The sequence below is a fragment of the Mustela nivalis genome, assembly GCF_964662115.1.
Source record: "Mustela nivalis genome assembly, chromosome: 20".
Lineage (NCBI taxonomy): Eukaryota > Metazoa > Chordata > Mammalia > Carnivora > Mustelidae > Mustela > Mustela nivalis.
This window is the reverse complement of record NC_139039.1, coordinates 1599477-1617568: the sequence shown is the minus strand read 5'-3', so window position 1 is coordinate 1617568 and position 18092 is coordinate 1599477.

Here is an 18092-nt window from a genome sequence, read left to right as displayed (position 1 = left end):
CGTTGCCCTGGCGGACCATCATATTCCCGGATTGTGGTGTGTGGGTCCTAGGAAGGTGTTGGTAGAATGATCGGACAGGCAGATTTCTCCCGCCCCGAGGGTCTTCCACAGGGCTAAATTTCCCATTATCATAGTGGGCGGCACCCAGAAGCCTGCGATGTGAAGAAGGAATCCCCTACCTAGAGGGCTACCAGGGCAGGCAACCGGGGATAGAAGTCTGAAGAAGCACCCTCGGGTTAGGGTTAGGCCGATGCACATGGGAGGCCCTACCGGCCCTTGCTGAGGGATCATCAAACTCCTGGTTCCCGCTTCAGGTGGGCGCTCCTTGGAGCTGTGTCCCAAGGGGTGCATGCAGATTTCACCTGTTCTACGGATTCAGCTCATTTCTAAAGGGCAAACGTTCCCATTGGGATCTATGGACATTGTGCGGTGCACCTCAGGGTTCCCACATCTGCAGAGTTCATGGACCAGGCTACTGAGGACAGAAGCTGAGCATGGGACAGGGGCTTTGCATCAGGATTACCGTGAAGGTTATTTCACAAGTGAATGCTGTTGGTAACACCTGGGTGAGTCAGTGGGTTAGGCCACTGCCTTCAGCTCAGGACATGAGATGAGTCCTGGGATGGAGCCCCACATCGGGCTGTCTCCTCAGCAGGGAGCCTTCCTTCCCTTCTCTGGGCGTGCAACAGTGCCTACATCTTTTCGCTCCCTGCAAAGTGAAAAAGTAAAATCTTGAAGCAATAAATAAACAAATAAATAAATAATAAATATATAAAATAGAGGGCATGATTTCCTATTGGAATCTAGGTCATTTGTGCGGGGCAGCTCAGGGTTCCCCCATGGGGAGAGTTTGGGAACCAGGCCTTTGAGGACAGAAGACTGAGCACATGACTTGGGCTTCCCATTATGTTAAGGCTGAAGGTCATTGCTATAGGGTATGCTTTCCAGAACACCTGTGTACCTCATTGGATGTGACCTCTTGCCTCGGCCCAGGTCAAGATCCCAGGGAAGAGGAATCTAGTTTGACACCGGGCCCTCCCCACTGCAGGGAGCCTTATTCCCCCTTCCTTCACACAAAAACACAGCCTACTTGTGATCTCAGACTGTCCAACAAATAAATGAAATCATTATTAAAAAAATATATATTCAGGCATGTTTTATATAGTGATCAAGTGCAATTCTGCAGTGTGGCTCAGGGTTCTTCCATCGGGAGATTTTGGGAACCAGGCCTCTGTGCTTGGAAGGCTGAGCAGCCGGCAACGACTTCATGTGAGGTATAGGGTTAGGGTTAGGGTTAGGTTTAGGGTTAGGGTTAGGGTTATGTTTAGGTGAGGGTTAGAGTAAGGGTTAGGGTTATGTCTTAGGAACAAGGCATGTCGGAACTGGCCACACAATACTGGCACACCAAGGGCTGAGTTGAGGGTGGGACTCAGCAGAATCCTCAGGCGATGGAATTTTGGACGGGACAGGCCAAGAGGGTAGAATGCCCTTAGGGGAGCATGCTGGTTTCTATATATCTGAAGGGACTGGATAGCACAGAAGGATAGGGTCAGTTTCTGCCTGAGAGGCTGAGTCCTTCCTACAGACTGACTTTCCCATCCACAGGAGGACCTGGGTTCAGTCCTCCGGTGGCCAGAGTCTGATCACGTAACCTAGGCTTAGGGTTTGGCTCTTGGAGAATGGCTGACCTGATTTGTCAGGGCAGAATTAGGCTTTCCAGGGGACTCAGTTGAGGACGTAGCCCTGGCGGACCATCATATTCCCGGATTGTGGTGTGGGGGTCCTAGGAAGGTGTTGGTAGAATGATCAGACAGGCAGATTTCTCCCGCCCCGAGGGTCTTCCACAGGGCTAAATTTCCCATTATCATAGTGGGCGGCACCCAGAAGCCTGGGATGTGAAGAAGGAATCCCCTACCTAGAGGGCTACCAGGGCAGGCAACCGGGGATAGAAGTCTGAAGAAGCACCCTCGGGTTAGGGTTAGGCCGATGCACATGGGAGGCCCTACCGGCCCTTGCTGAGGGATCATCAAACTCCTGGTTCCCGCTTCAGGTGGGCGCTCCTTGGAGCTGTGTCCCAAGGGGTGCATGCAGATTTCACCTGTTCTACGGATTCAGCTCATTTCTAAAGGGCAAACGTTCCCATTGGGATCTATGGACATTGTGCGGTGCACCTCAGGGTTCCCGCATCTGCAGAGTTCATGGACCAGGCTACTGAGGACAGAAGCTGAGCATGGGACAGGGGCTTTGCATCAGGATTACCCTGAAGGTTATTTCACAAGTGAATGCTGTTGGTAACACCTGGGTGAGTCAGTGGGTTAGGCCACTGCCTTCAGCTCAGGACATGAGATGAGTCCTGGGATGGAGCCCCACATCGGGCTGTCTCCTCAGCAGGGAGCCTTCCTTCCCTTCTCTGGGCGTGCAACAGTGCCTACATCTTTTCGCTCCCTGCAAAGTGAAAAAGTAAAATCTTGAAGCAATAAATAAACAAATAAATAAATAATAAATATATAAAAGAGAGGGCATGATTTCCTATTGGAATCTAGGTCATTTGTGCGGGGCAGCTCAGGGTTCCCCCATGGGGAGAGTTTGGGAACCAGGCCTTTGAGGACAGAAGACTGAGCACATGACTTGGGCTTCGCATTATGCTAAGGCTGAAGGTCATTGCTATAGGGTATGCTTTCCAGAACACCTGTGTACCTCATTGGATGTGACCTCTTGCCTCGGCCCTGGTCAACATCCCAGGGAAGAGGAATCTAGTTTGACACCGGGCCCTCCCCACTGCAGGGAGCCTTATTCCCCCTTCCTTCACACAAAAACACAGCCTACTCTTGATCTCAGACTGTCCAACAAATAAATGAAATCATTATTAAAAAAAATACATATTCAGGCATGTTTTATATAGTGATCAAGTGCAATTCTGCAGTGTGGCTCAGGGTTCTTCCATCGGGAGATTTTGGGAACCAGGCCTCTGAGCTTGGAAGGCTGAGCAGCCGGCAACGGCTTCATGTGAGGCATAGGGTTAGGTTTAGGGTTAGGGTTAGGGTTAGGGTTATGTTTAGGTGAGGGTTAGAGTAAGGGTTAGGGTTACGTCTTAGGAACAAGGCATGTCGGAACTGGCCACACAATACTGGCACACCAAGGGCTGAGTTGAGGGTGGGACTCAGCAGAATCGTCAGGCGATGGAATTTTGGACGGGACAGCCAAGAGGTTGGAATTCCCTCAGGGGAGCATGCTGGTTTCTATATATCTGAAGGTACTGGATAGCACAGTAGGAAAGGTTCAGTTTCTGCCTGAGAGGCTGAGTCCTTCCTACAGACTGACTTTCCCATCCACAGGAGGACCTGGGTTCAGTCCTCCGGTGGCCAGAGTCTGATCACGTAACCTAGGCTTAGGGTTTGGCTCTTGGAGAATGGCTGACCTGATTTGTCAGGGCAGAATTAGGCTTTCCACGGGACACAGTTGAGGACGTAGCCCTGGCGGACCATCATATTCCCGGATTGTGGTGTGGGGGTCCTAGGAAGGTGTTGGTAGAATGATCAGACAGGCAGATTTCTCCCGCCCCGAGGGTCTTCCACAGGGCTAAATTTCCCATTATCATAGTGGGCGGCACCCAGAAGCCTGCGATGTGAAGAAGGAATCCCCTACCTAGAGGGCTACCAGGACAGGCAAACGGGGATAGAAGTCTGAAGAAGCACCCTCGGGTTAGGTTTAGGCCGATGCACATGGGAGGCCCTACCGGCCCTTGCTGAGGGATCATCAAACTCCTGGTTCCCGCATCAGGTGGGCGCTCCTTGGAGCTGTGTCCCAAGGGGTGCATGCAGATTTCACCTGTTCTACGGATTCAGCTCATTTCTAAAGGGCAAACGTTCACATTGGGGTCTATGGACATTGTGCGGTGCACCTCAGGGTTCCCGCATCTGCAGAGTTCATGGACCAGGCTACTGAGGACAGAAGCTGAGCATGGGACAGGGGCTTTGCATCAGGATTACCGTGAAGGTTATTTCACAAGTGAATGCTGTTGGTAACACCTGGGTGAGTCAGTGGGTTAGGCCACTGCCTTCAGCTCAGGACATGAGATGAGTCCTGGGATGGAGCCCCACATCGGGCAGTCTCCTCAGCAGGGAGCCTTCCTTCCCTTCTCTGGGCGTGCAACAGTGCCTACATCTTTTCGCTCCCTGCAAAGTGAAAAAGTAAAATCTTGAAGCAATAAATAAACAAATAAATAAATAATAAATATATAAAAGAGAGGGCATGATTTCCTATTGGAATCTAGGTCATTTGTGCGGGGCAGCTCAGGGTTCCCCCATGGGGAGAGTTTGGGAACCAGGCCTTTGAGGACAGAAGACTGAGCACATGACTTGGGCTTCGCATTATGCTAAGGCTGAAGGTCATTGCTATAGGGTATGCTTTCCAGAACACCTGTGTACCTCATTGGATGTGACCTCTTGCCTCGGCCCAGGTCAAGATCCCAGGGAAGAGGAATCTAGTTTGACACGGGGCCCTCCCCACTGCAGGGAGCCTTATTCCCCCTTCCTTCACACAAAAACACAGCCTACTTGTGATCTCAGAATGTCCAACAAATAAATGAAATCATTATTAAAAAAATATATATATATTCAGGCATGTTTTATATAGTGATCAAGAGCAATTCTGCAGTGTGGCTCAGGGTTCTTCCATCGGGAGATTTTGGGAACCAGGCCTCTGAGCTTGGAAGGCTGAGCAGCCGGCAACGGCTTCATGTGAGGCATAGGGTTAGGTTTAGGGTTAGGGTTAGGATTATGTTTAGGTGAGGGTTAGAGTAAGGGTTAGGGTTATGTCTTAGGAACAAGGCATGTCGGAACTGGCCACACAATACTGGCACACCAAGGGCTGAGTTGAGGGTGGGACTCAGCAGAATCCTCAGGCTATGGAATTTTGGACGGGACAGGCCAAGAGGGTGGAATGCCCTCAGGGGAGCATGCTGGTTTCTATATATCTGAAGGTACTGGATAGCACAGTAGGAAAGGTTCAGTTTCTGCCTGAGAGGCTGAGTCCTTCCTACAGACTGACTTTCCCATCCACAGGAGGACCTGGGTTCAGTCCTCCGGTGGCCAGAGTCTGATCACGTAACCTAGGCTTAGGGTTTGGCTCTTGGAGAATGGCTGACCTGATTTTTCAGGGCAGAATTAGGCTTTCCACGGGACTCAGTTGAGGACGTTGCCCTGGCGGACCATCATATTCCCGGATTGTGGTGTGTGGGTCCTAGGAAGGTGTTGGTAGAATGATCGGACAGGCAGATTTCTCCCGCCCCGAGGGTCTTCCACAGGGCTAAATTTCCCATTATCATAGTGGGCGGCACCCAGAAGCCTGCGATGTGAAGAAGGAATCCCCTACCTAGAGGGCTACCAGGGCAGGCAACCGGGGATAGAAGTCTGAAGAAGCACCCTCGGGTTAGGGTTAGGCCGATGCACATGGGAGGCCCTACCGGCCCTTGCTGAGGGATCATCAAACTCCTGGTTCCCGCTTCAGGTGGGCGCTCCTTGGAGCTGTGTCCCAAGGGGTGCATGCAGATTTCACCTGTTCTACGGATTCAGCTCATTTCTAAAGGGCAAACGTTCCCATTGGGATCTATGGACATTGTGCGGTGCACCTCAGGGTTCCCACATCTGCAGAGTTCATGGACCAGGCTACTGAGGACAGAAGCTGAGCATGGGACAGGGGCTTTGCATCAGGATTACCGTGAAGGTTATTTCACAAGTGAATGCTGTTGGTAACACCTGGGTGAGTCAGTGGGTTAGGCCACTGCCTTCAGCTCAGGACATGAGATGAGTCCTGGGATGGAGCCCCACATCGGGCTGTCTCCTCAGCAGGGAGCCTTCCTTCCCTTCTCTGGGCGTGCAACAGTGCCTACATCTTTTCGCTCCCTGCAAAGTGAAAAAGTAAAATCTTGAAGCAATAAATAAACAAATAAATAAATAATAAATATATAAAAGAGAGGGCATGATTTCCTATTGGAATCTAGGTCATTTGTGCGGGGCAGCTCAGGGTTCCCCCATGGGGAGAGTTTGGGAACCAGGCCTTTGAGGACAGAAGACTGAGCACATGACTTGGGCTTCCCATTATGTTAAGGCTGAAGGTCATTGCTATAGGGTATGCTTTCCAGAACACCTGTGTACCTCATTGGATGTGACCTCTTGCCTCGGCCCAGGTCAAGATCCCAGGGAAGAGGAATCTAGTTTGACACCGGGCCCTCCCCACTGCAGGGAGCCTTATTCCCCCTTCCTTCACACAAAAACACAGCCTACTTGTGATCTCAGACTGTCCAACAAATAAATGAAATCATTATTAAAAAAATATATATTCAGGCATGTTTTATATAGTGATCAAGTGCAATTCTGCAGTGTGGCTCAGGGTTCTTCCATCGGGAGATTTTGGGAACCAGGCCTCTGTGCTTGGAAGGCTGAGCAGCCGGCAACGACTTCATGTGAGGTATAGGGTTAGGGTTAGGGTTAGGGTTAGGGTTAGGGTTAGGGTTATGTTTAGGTGAGGGTTAGAGTAAGGGTTAGGGTTATGTCTTAGGAACAAGGCATGTCGGAACTGGCCACACAATACTGGCACACCAAGGGCTGAGTTGAGGGTGGGACTCAGCAGAATCCTCAGGCGATGGAATTTTGGACGGGACAGGCCAAGAGGGTAGAATGCCCTTAGGGGAGCATGCTGGTTTCTATATATCTGAAGGTACTGGATAGCACAGAAGGATAGGGTCAGTTTCTGCCTGAGAGGCTGAGTCCTTCCTACAGACTGACTTTCCCATCCACAGGAGGACCTGGGTTCAGTCCTCCGGTGGCCAGAGTCTGATCACGTAACCTAGGCTTAGGGTTTGGCTCTTGGAGAATGGCTGACCTGATTTGTCAGGGCAGAATTAGGCTTTCCACGGGACTCAGTTGAGGACGTAGCCCTGGCGGACCATCATATTCCCGGATTGTGGTGTGGGGGTCCTAGGAAGGTGTTGGTAGAATGATCAGACAGGCAGATTTCTCCCGCCCCGAGGGTCTTCCACAGGGCTAAATTTCCCATTATCATAGTGGGCGGCACCCAGAAGCCTGCGATGTGAAGAAGGAATCCCCTACCTAGAGGGCTACCAGGGCAGGCAACCGGGGATAGAAGTCTGAAGAAGCACCCTCGGGTTAGGGTTAGGCCGATGCACATGGGAGGCCCTACCGGCCCTTGCTGAGGGATCATCAAACTCCTGGTTCCCGCTTCAGGTGGGCGCTCCTTGGAGCTGTGTCCCAAGGGGTGCATGCAGATTTCACCTGTTCTACGGATTCAGCTCATTTCTAAAGGGCAAACGTTCCCATTGGGATCTATGGACATTGTGCGGTGCACCTCAGGGTTCCCGCATCTGCAGAGTTCATGGACCAGGCTACTGAGGACAGAAGCTGAGCATGGGACAGGGGCTTTGCATCAGGATTACCGTGAAGGTTATTTCACAAGTGAATGCTGTTGGTAACACCTGGGTGAGTCAGTGGGTTAGGCCACTGCCTTCAGCTCAGGACATGAGATGAGTCCTGGGATGGAGCCCCACATCGGGCTGTCTCCTCAGCAGGGAGCCTTCCTTCCCTTCTCTGGGCGTGCAACAGTGCCTACATCTTTTTGCTCCCTGCAAAGTGAAAAAGTAAAATCTTGAAGCAATAAATAAACAAATAAATAAATAATAAATATATAAAAGAGAGGGCATGATTTCCTATTGGAATCTAGGTCATTTGTGCGGGGCAGCTCAGGGTTCCCCCATGGGGAGAGTTTGGGAACCAGGCCTTTGAGGACAGAAGACTGAGCACATGACTTGGGCTTCGCATTATGCTAAGGCTGAAGGTCATTGCTATAGGGTATGCTTTCCAGAACACCTGTGTACCTCATTGGATGTGACCTCTTGCCTCAGCCCTGGTCAAGATCCCAGGGAAGAGGAATCTAGTTTGACACCGGGCCCTCCCCACTGCAGGGAGCCTTATTCCCCCTTCCTTCACACAAAAACACAGCCTACTTGTGATCTCAGACTGTCCAACAAATAAATGAAATCATTATTAAAAAAAATACATATTCAGGCATGTTTTATATAGTGATCAAGTGCAATTCTGCAGTGTGGCTCAGGGTTCTTCCATCGGGAGATTTTGGGAACCAGGCCTCTGAGCTTGGAAGGCTGAGCAGCCGGCAACGGCTTCATGTGAGGCATAGGGTTAGGTTTAGGGTTAGGGTTAGGGTTAGGGTTATGTTTAGGTGAGGGTTAGAGTAAGGGTTAGGGTTAAGTCTTAGGAACAAGGCATGTCGGAACTGGCCACACAATACTGGCACACCAAGCGCTGAGTTGAGGGTGGGACTCAGCAGAATCGTCAGGTGATGGAATTTTGGACGGGACAGCCAAGAGTTTGGAATGCCCTCAGGGGAGCATGCTGGTTTCTATATATCTGAAGGTACTGGATAGCACAGTAGGAAAGGTTCAGTTTCTGCCTGAGAGGCTGAGTCCTTCCTACAGACTGACTTTCCCATCCACAGGAGGACCTGGGTTCAGTCCTCCGGTGGCCAGAGTCTGATCACGTAACCTAGGCTTAGGGTTTGGCTCTTGGAGAATGGCTGACCTGATTTGTCAGGGCAGAATTAGGCTTTCCACGGGACTCAGTTGAGGACGTAGCCCTGGCGGACCATCATATTCCCGGATTGTGGTGTGGGGGTCCTAGGAAGGTGTTGGTAGAATGATCAGACAGGCAGATTTCTCCCGCCCCGAGGGTCTTCCACAGGGCTAAATTTCCCATTATCATAGTGGGCGGCACCCAGAAGCCTGCGATGTGAAGAAGGAATCCCCTACCTAGAGGGCTACCAGGGCAGGCAACCGGGGATAGAAGTCTGAAGAAGCACCCTCGGGTTAGGGTTAGGCCGATGCACATGGGAGGCCCTACCGGCCCTTGCTGAGGGATCATCAAACTCCTGGTTCCCGCTTCAGGTGGGCGCTCCTTGGAGCTGTGTCCCAAGGGGTGCATGCAGATTTCACCTGTTCTACGGATTCAGCTCATTTCTAAAGGGCAAACGTTCCCATTGGGATCTATGGACATTGTGCGGTGCACCTCAGGGTTCCCGCATCTGCAGAGTTCATGGACCAGGCTACTGAGGACAGAAGCTGAGCATGGGACAGGGGCTTTGCATCAGGATTACCGTGAAGGTTATTTCACAAGTGAATGCTGTTGGTAACACCTGGGTGAGTCAGTGGGTTAGGCCACTGCCTTCAGCTCAGGACATGAGATGAGTCCTGGGATGGAGCCCCACATCGGGCTGTCTCCTCAGCAGGGAGCCTTCCTTCCCTTCTCTGGGCGTGCAACAGTGCCTACATCTTTTTGCTCCCTGCAAAGTGAAAAAGTAAAATCTTGAAGCAATAAATAAACAAATAAATAAATAATAAATATATAAAAGAGAGGGCATATTTCCTATTGGAATCTAGGTCATTTGTGCGGGGCAGCTCAGGGTTCCCCCATGGGGAGAGTTTGGGAACCAGGCCTTTGAGGACAGAAGACTGAGCACATGACTTGGGCTTCGCATTATGCTAAGGCTGAAGGTCATTGCTATAGGGTATGCTTTCCAGAACACCTGTGTACCTCATTGGATGTGACCTCTTGCCTCGGCCCAGGTCAAGATCCCAGGGAAGAGGAATCTAGTTTGACACGGGGCCCTCCCCACTGCAGGGAGCCTTATTCCCCCTTCCTTCACACAAAAACACAGCCTACTTGTGATCTCAGACTGTCCAACAAATAAATGAAATCATTATTAAAAAAATATATATATATTCAGGCATGTTTTATATAGTGATCAAGTGCAATTCTGCAGTGTGGCTCAGGGTTCTTCCATCGGGAGATTTTGGGAACCAGGCCTCTGAGCTTGGAAGGCTGAGCAGCCGGCAACGGCTTCATGTGAGGCATAGGGTTAGGTTTAGGGTTAGGGTTAGGGTTATGTTTAGGTGAGGGTTAGAGTAAGGGTTAGGGTTATGTCTTAGGAACAAGGCATGTCGGAACTGGCCACACAATACTGGCACACCAAGGGCTGAGTTGATGGTGGGACTCAGCAGAATCCTCAGGCGATGGAATTTTGGACGGGACAGGCCAAGTGGGTGGAATGCCCTCAGGGGAGCATGCTGGTTTCTATATATCTGAAGGTACTGGATCGCACAGAAGGATAGGGTCAGTTTCTGCCTGAGAGGCTGAGTCCTTCCTACAGACTGACTTTCCCATCCACGGGAGGACCTGGGTTCAGTCCTCCGGTGTCCAGAGTCTGATCACGTAACCTAGGCTTAGGGTTTGGCTCTTGGAGAATGGCTGACCTGATTTGTCAGGGCAGAATTAGGCTTTCCACGGGACTCAGTTGAGGACGTAGCCCTGGCGGACCATCGTATTCCCGGATTGTGGTGTGGGGGTCCTAGGAAGGTGTTGGTAGAATGATCGGACAGGCAGATTTCTCCCGCCCCGAGGGTCTTCCACAGGGCTAAAATTCCCATTATCATAGTGGGCGGCACCCAGAAGCCTGCGATGTGAAGAAGGAATCCCCTACCTAGAGGGCTACCAGGACAGGCAAACGGGGATAGAAGTCTGAAGAAGCACCCTCGGGTTAGGTTTAGGCCGATGCACATGGGAGGCCCTACCGGCCCTTGCTGAGGGATCATCAAACTCCTGGATCCCGCATCAGGTGGGCGCTCCTTGGAGCTGTGTCCCATGGGGTGCATGCACATTTCACCTGTTCTACGGATTCAGCTCATTTCTAAAGGGCAAACGTTCCCATTGGGATCTATGGACATTGTGCGGTGCACCTCAGGGTTCCCGCATCTGCAGAGTTCATGGACCAGGCTACTGAGGAGAGAAGCTGAGCAGGGGACAGGGGCTTTGCATCAGGATTACCGTGAAGGTTATTTCACAAGTGAATGCTGTTGGTAACACCTGGGTGAGTCAGTGGGTTAGGCCACTGCCTTCAGCTCAGGACATGATCCCAGAGTCCTGGGATGGAGCCCCACATCGGGCTGTCTCCTCAGCAGGGAGCCTACCTTCCCTTCTCTGGGCGTGCTACAGTGCCTACATCTTTTCGCTCCCTGCAAAGTGAAAAAGTAAAATCTTGAAGCAATAAATAAACAAATAAATAAATAATAAATATATAAAAGAGAGGGCATGATTTCCTATTGGAATCTAGGTCATTTGTGCGGGGCAGCTCAGGGTTCCCCCATGGGGAGAGTTTGGGAACCAGGCCTTTGAGGACAAAAGACTGAGCACATGACTTGGGCTTCGCATTATGCTAAGGCTGAAGGTCATTGCTATAGGGCATGCTTTCCAGAACACCTGTGTACCTCATTGGATGTGACCTCTTGCCTCGGCCCAGGTCAAGATCCCAGGGAAGAGGAATCTAGTTTGACACGGGGCCCTCCCCACTGCAGGGAGCCTTATTCCCCCTTCCTTCACACAAAAACACAGCCTACTTGTGATCTCAGACTGTCCAACAAATAAATGAAATCATTATTAAAAAAAATATATATATTCAGGCATGTTTTAAATAGTGATCAAGTGCAATTCTGCAGTGTGGCTCAGGGTTCTTCCATCGGGAGATTTTGGGAACCAGGCCTCTGAGCTTGGAAGGCTGAGCAGCCGGCAACGGCTTCATGTGAGGCATAGGGTTAGGTTTAGGGTTAGGGTTAGGGTTAGGGTTATGTTTAGGTGAGGGTTAGAGTAAGGGTTAGGGTTATGTCTTAGGAACAAGGCATGTCGGAACTGGCCACACAATACTGGCACACCAAGGGCTGAGTTGATGGTGGGACTCAGCAGAATCCTCAGGCGATGGAATTTTGGATGGGACAGGCCAAGAGGGTGGAATGCCCTCAGGGGAGCATGCTGGTTTCTATATATCTGAAGGGACTGGATAGCACAGAAGGAAAGGGTCAGTTTCTGCCTGAGAGGCTGAGTCCTTCCTACAGACTGACTTTCCCATCCACAGGAGGACCTGGGTTCAGTCCTCCGGTGTCCAGAGTCTGATCACGTAACCTAGGCTTAGGGTTTGGCTCTTGGAGAATGGCTGACCTGATTTGTCAGGGCAGAATTAGGCTTTCCACGGGACTCAGTTGAGGACGTAGCCCTGGCGGACCATCGTATTCCCGGATTGTGGTGTGGGGGTCCTAGGAAGGTGTTGGTAGAATGATCGGACAGGCAGATTTCTCCCGCCCCGAGGGTCTTCCACAGGGCTAAAATTCCCATTATCATAGTGGGCGGCACCCAGAAGCCTGCGATGTGAAGAAGGAATCCCCTACCTAGAGGGCTACCAGGACAGGCAAACGGGGATAGAAGTCTGAAGAAGCACCCTCGGGTTAGGTTTAGGCCGATGCACATGGGAGGCCCTACCGGCCCTTGCTGAGGGATCATCAAACTCCTGGATCCCGCATCAGGTGGGCGCTCCTTGGAGCTGTGTCCCATGGGGTGCATGCACATTTCACCTGTTCTACGGATTCAGCTCATTTCTAAAGGGCAAACGTTCCCATTGGGATCTATGGACATTGTGCGGTGCACCTCAGGGTTCCCGCATCTGCAGAGTTCATGGACCAGGCTACTGAGGACAGAAGCTGAGCATGGGACAGGGGCTTTGCATCAGGATTACCGTGAAGGGTATTTCACAAGTGAATGCTGTTGGGAACACCTGGGAGAGTCAGTGGGTTAGGGCACTGCCTTCAGCTCAGGACATGATCCCAGAGTCCTGGGATGGAGCCCCACATCGGGCTGTCTCCTCAGCAGGGAGCCTTCCTTCCCTTCTCTGGGCGTGCAACAGTGCCTACATCTTTTCGCTCCCTGCAAAGTGAAAATGTAAAATCTTGAAGCAATAAATAAACAAATAAATAAATAATAAATATATAAAAGAGAGGGCATGATTTCCTATTGGAATCTAGGTCATTTGTGCGGGGCAGCTCAGGGTTCCCCCATGGGGAGAGTTTGGGAACCAGGCCTTTGAGGACAGAAGACTGAGCACATGACTTGGGCTTCGCATTATGCTAAGGCTGAAGGTCATTGCTATAGGGTATGCTTTCCAGAACACCTGTGTACCTCATTGGATGTGACCTCTTGCCTCAGCCCAGGTCAAGATCCCAGGGAAGAGGAATCTAGTTTGACACGGGGCCCTCCCCACTGCAGGGAGCCTATTCCCCCTTCCTTCACACAAAAACACAGCCTACTTGTGATCTCAGACTGTCCAACAAATAAATGAAATTATTAATAAAAAAAATATATATTCAGGCATGTTTTATATAGTGATCAAGTGCAATTCTGCAGTGTGGCTCAGGGTTCTTCCATCGGGAGATTTTGGGAACCAGGCCTCTGAGCTTGGAAGGCTGAGCAGCCGGCAACGGCTTCATGTGAGGTATAGGGTTAGGGTTAGGGTTAGGGTTAGGGTTAGGGTTATGTTTAGGTGAGGGTTAGAGTAAGGGTTAGGGTTATGTCTTAGGAACAAGGCATGTCGGAACTGGCCACACAATACTGGCACACCAAGGGCTGAGTTGATGGTGGGACTCAGCAGAATCCTCAGGCGATGGAATTTTGGATGGGACAGGCCAAGAGGGTGGAATGCCCTCAGGGGAGCATGCTGGTTTCTATATATCTGAAGGGACTGGATAGCACAGAAGGAAAGGGTCAGTTTCTGCCTGAGAGGCTGAGTCCTTCCTACAGACTGACTTTCCCATCCACAGGAGGACCTGGGTTCTGTCCTCCGGTGTCCAGAGTCTGATCACGTAACCTAGGCTTAGGGTTTGGCTCTTGGAGAATGGCTGACCTGATTTGTCAGGGCAGAATTAGGCTTTCCACGGGACTCAGTTGAGGACGTAGCCCTGGCGGACCATCGTATTCCCGGATTGTGGTGTGGGGGTCCTAGGAAGGTGTTGGTAGAATGATCGGACAGGCAGATTTCTCCCGCCCCGAGGGTCTTCCACAGGGCTAAAATTCCCATTATCATAGTGGGCGGCACCCAGAAGCCTGCGATGTGAAGAAGGAATCCCCTACCTAGAGGGCTACCAGGACAGGCAAACGGGGATAGAAGTCTGAAGAAGCACCCTCGGGTTAGGTTTAGGCCGATGCACATGGGAGGCCCTACCGGCCCTTGCTGAGGGATCATCAAACTCCTGGATCCCGCATCAGGTGGGCGCTCCTTGGAGCTGTGTCCCATGGGGTGCATGCACATTTCACCTGTTCTACGGATTCAGCTCATTTCTAAAGGGCAAACGTTCCCATTGGGATCTATGGACATTGTGCGGTGCACCTCAGGGTTCCCGCATCTGCAGAGTTCATGGACCAGGCTACTGAGGACAGAAGCTGAGCATGGGACAGGGGCTTTGCATCAGGATTACCGTGAAGGGTATTTCACAAGTGAATGCTGTTGGGAACACCTGGGAGAGTCAGTGGGTTAGGGCACTGCCTTCAGCTCAGGACATGATCCCAGAGTCCTGGGATGGAGCCCCACATCGGGCTGTCTCCTCAGCAGGGAGCCTTCCTTCCCTTCTCTGGGCGTGCAACAGTGCCTACATCTTTTCGCTCCCTGCAAAGTGAAAATGTAAAATCTTGAAGCAATAAATAAACAAATAAATAAATAATAAATATATAAAAGAGAGGGCATGATTTCCTATTGGAATCTAGGTCATTTGTGCGGGGCAGCTCAGGGTTCCCCCATGGGGAGAGTTTGGGAACCAGGCCTTTGAGGACAGAAGACTGAGCACATGACTTGGGCTTCGCATTATGCTAAGGCTGAAGGTCATTGCTATAGGGTATGCTTTCCAGAACACCTGTGTACCTCATTGGATGTGACCTCTTGCCTCAGCCCAGGTCAAGATCCCAGGGAAGAGGAATCTAGTTTGACACGGGGCCCTCCCCACTGCAGGGAGCCTATTCCCCCTTCCTTCACACAAAAACACAGCCTACTTGTGATCTCAGACTGTCCAACAAATAAATGAAATTATTAATAAAAAAAATATATATTCAGGCATGTTTTATATAGTGATCAAGTGCAATTCTGCAGTGTGGCTCAGGGTTCTTCCATCGGGAGATTTTGGGAACCAGGCCTCTGAGCTTGGAAGGCTGAGCAGCCGGCAACGGCTTCATGTGAGGTATAGGGTTAGGGTTAGGGTTAGGGTTAGGGTTAGGGTTATGTTTAGGTGAGGGTTAGAGTAAGGGTTAGGGTTATGACTTAGGAACAAGGCATGTCGGAACTGGCCACACAATACTGGCACACCAAGGGCTGAGTTGAGTGTGGGTCTCAGCAGAATCCTCAGGCGATGGAATTTTGGACGGGACAGGCCAAGAGGGTGGAATGCCCTCAGGGGAGCATGCTGGTTTCTATATGTCTGAAGGTACTGGATAGCACAGAAGGAAAGGGTCAGTTTCTGCCTGAGAGGCTGTGTCCTTCCTACAGACTGACTTTCCCATCCACAGGAGGACCTGGGTTCAGTCCTCCGGTGTCCAGAGTCTGATCACGTAACCTAGGCTTAGGGTTTGGCTCTGGGAGAATGGCTGACCTGATTTGTCAGGGCAGAATTAGGCTTTCCACGGGACTCAGTAGAGGAAGTAGCCCTGGCGGACCATCCTAATCCCGGATTGTGGTGTGGGGGTCCTAGAAACGTGTTGGTAGAATGATCGGACAGGCAGATTTCTCCCGCCCCGAGGGTCTTGCACAGGGCTAAATTACCCATTTGCCTAGTGGGCTGCACCCAGAGGCCTGCGATGTGAAGAAGGAATCCCCTACTTAGAGGGCTACCAGAGCAGGCAACCGGGGATAGAAGTCTGAAGAAGCACCCTCGGGTTAGGGTTAGGTCGATGCACATGGGAGGCCCTACCGGCCCTTGCTGAGGGATCATCAAACTCCTGGTTCCCGCTTCAGGTGGGCGCTCCTTGGAGCTGTGTCCCAAGGGGTGCATGCAGATTTCACCTGTTCTACGGATTCAGCTCATTTCTAAAGGGCAAACATTCCCATTGGGATCTATGGACATTGTGCGGTGCACCTCAGGGTTCCAGCATCTGCAGAGTTCTAGGACCAGGCTACTGAGGACAGAAGCCTGAGCATGGGACAGGGGCTTTGCATCAGGATTACCGTGAAGGTTATTTCACAAGTGAATGCTGTTGGTAACACCTGGGTGAGTCAGTGGGTTAGGCCACTGCCTTCAGCTCAGGACATGATCCCAGAGTCCTGGGATGGAGCCCCACATCGGGCTGTCTCCTCAGCAGGGAGCCTTCTTTCCCTTCTCTGGGCGTGCAACACTGCCTACATCTTTTCGCTCCCTGCAAAGTGAAAAAGTAAAATCTGAAGCAATAAATAAATAAATAAACAAATAATAAATATATAAAAGAGAGGGCATGATTTCCTATTGGAATCTAGGTCATTTGTGTGGGGCAGCTCAGGGTTCCCCCATGGGGAGAGTTTGGGAACAAGGCCTTTGAGGACAGAAGACTGAGCACATGACTTGGGCTTCGCATTATGCTAAGGCTGAAGGTCATTGCTATAGGGTATCCTTTCCAGAACAGCTTTGTACCTCATTGGATGTGACCTCTTGCCTCGGCCCAGGTCAAGTTCCTAGGGAAGAGGAATCTAGTTTGACACCGGGCCCTCCCCACTGCAGGGAGCCTTATTCCCCCTTCCTTCAGACAGAAACACAGCCTACTTGTGATCTCAGTCTGTCCGACAAATAAATGAAATCTTTATAAAAAATATATATATTCAGGCATGTTTTATATAGTGATCAAGTGCAATTCTGCAGTGTGGCTCAGGGTTCTTCCATCGGGAGATTTTGGGAAACAGGCCTCTGAGGTTGGAAGGCTGAGCAGCCGACCACAGCTTCATGTGAGGTATAGGGTTAGGGTTAGGGTTAGGGTTAGGGTTAGGGTTAGGGTTATGTTTAGGTGAGGGTTAGAGTAAGGGTTAGGGTTATGACTTAGGAACAAGGCATGTCGGAACTGGCCACACAATACTGGCACACCAAGGGCTGAGTTGAGGGTGGGTGTCAGCAGAATCCTCAGGCGATGGAATTTTGGACGGGACAGGCCAAGAGGGTGGAATGCCCTCAGGGGAGCATGCTGGTTTCTATATGTCTGAAGGTACTGGATAGCACAGAAGGAAAGGGTCAGTTTCTGCCTGAGAGGCTGTGTCCTTCCTACAGACTGACTTTCCCATCCACAGGAGGACCTGGGTTCAGTCCTCCGGTGTCCAGAGTCTGATCACGTAACCTAGGCTTAGGGTTTGGCTCTGGGAGAATGGCTGACCTGATTTGTCAGGGCAGAATTAGGCTTTCCACGGAACTCAGTTGAGGATGTAGCCCTGGCGGACCATCCTAATCCCGGATTGTGGTGTGGGGGTCCTAGAATCGTGTTGGTAGAATGATCGGACAGGCAGATTTCTCCCGCCCCGAGGGTCTTGCACAGGGCTAAATTTCCCATTTGCCTGGTGGGCTGCACCCAGATGCCTGCGATGTGAAGAAGGAATCCCCTACTTAGAGGGCTACCAGAGCAGGCAACCGGGGATAGAAGTCTGAAGAAGCACCCTCGGGTTAGGGTTAGGTCGATGCACATGGGAGGCCCTACCGGCCCTTGCTGAGGGATCATCAAACTCCTGGTTCCCGCTTCAGGTGGGCGCTCCTTGGAGCTGTGTCCCAAGGGTTGCATGCAGATTTCACCTGTTCTACGGATTCAGCTCATTTCTAAAGGGCAAACATTCCCATTGGGATCTATGGACATTGTGCGGTACACCTCAGGGTTCCAGCATCTGCAGAGATCTAGGACCAGGCTACTGAGGACAGAAGCCTGAGCATGGGACAGGGGCTTTGCATCAGGATTACCATGAAGGTTATTTCACAAGTGAATGCTGTTGGGAACACCTGGGTGAGTCAGTGGGTTAGGCCACTGCCTTCAGCTCAGGACATGATCCCAGAGTCCTGGGATGGAGCCCCACATCGGGCTGTCTCCTCAGCAGGGAGCCTTCCTTCCCTTCTCTGGGCGTGCAACACTGCCTACATCTTTTCGCTCTTTGCAAAGTGAAAAAGTAAAATCTTGAAGCAATAAATAAATAAATAAATAAATAAT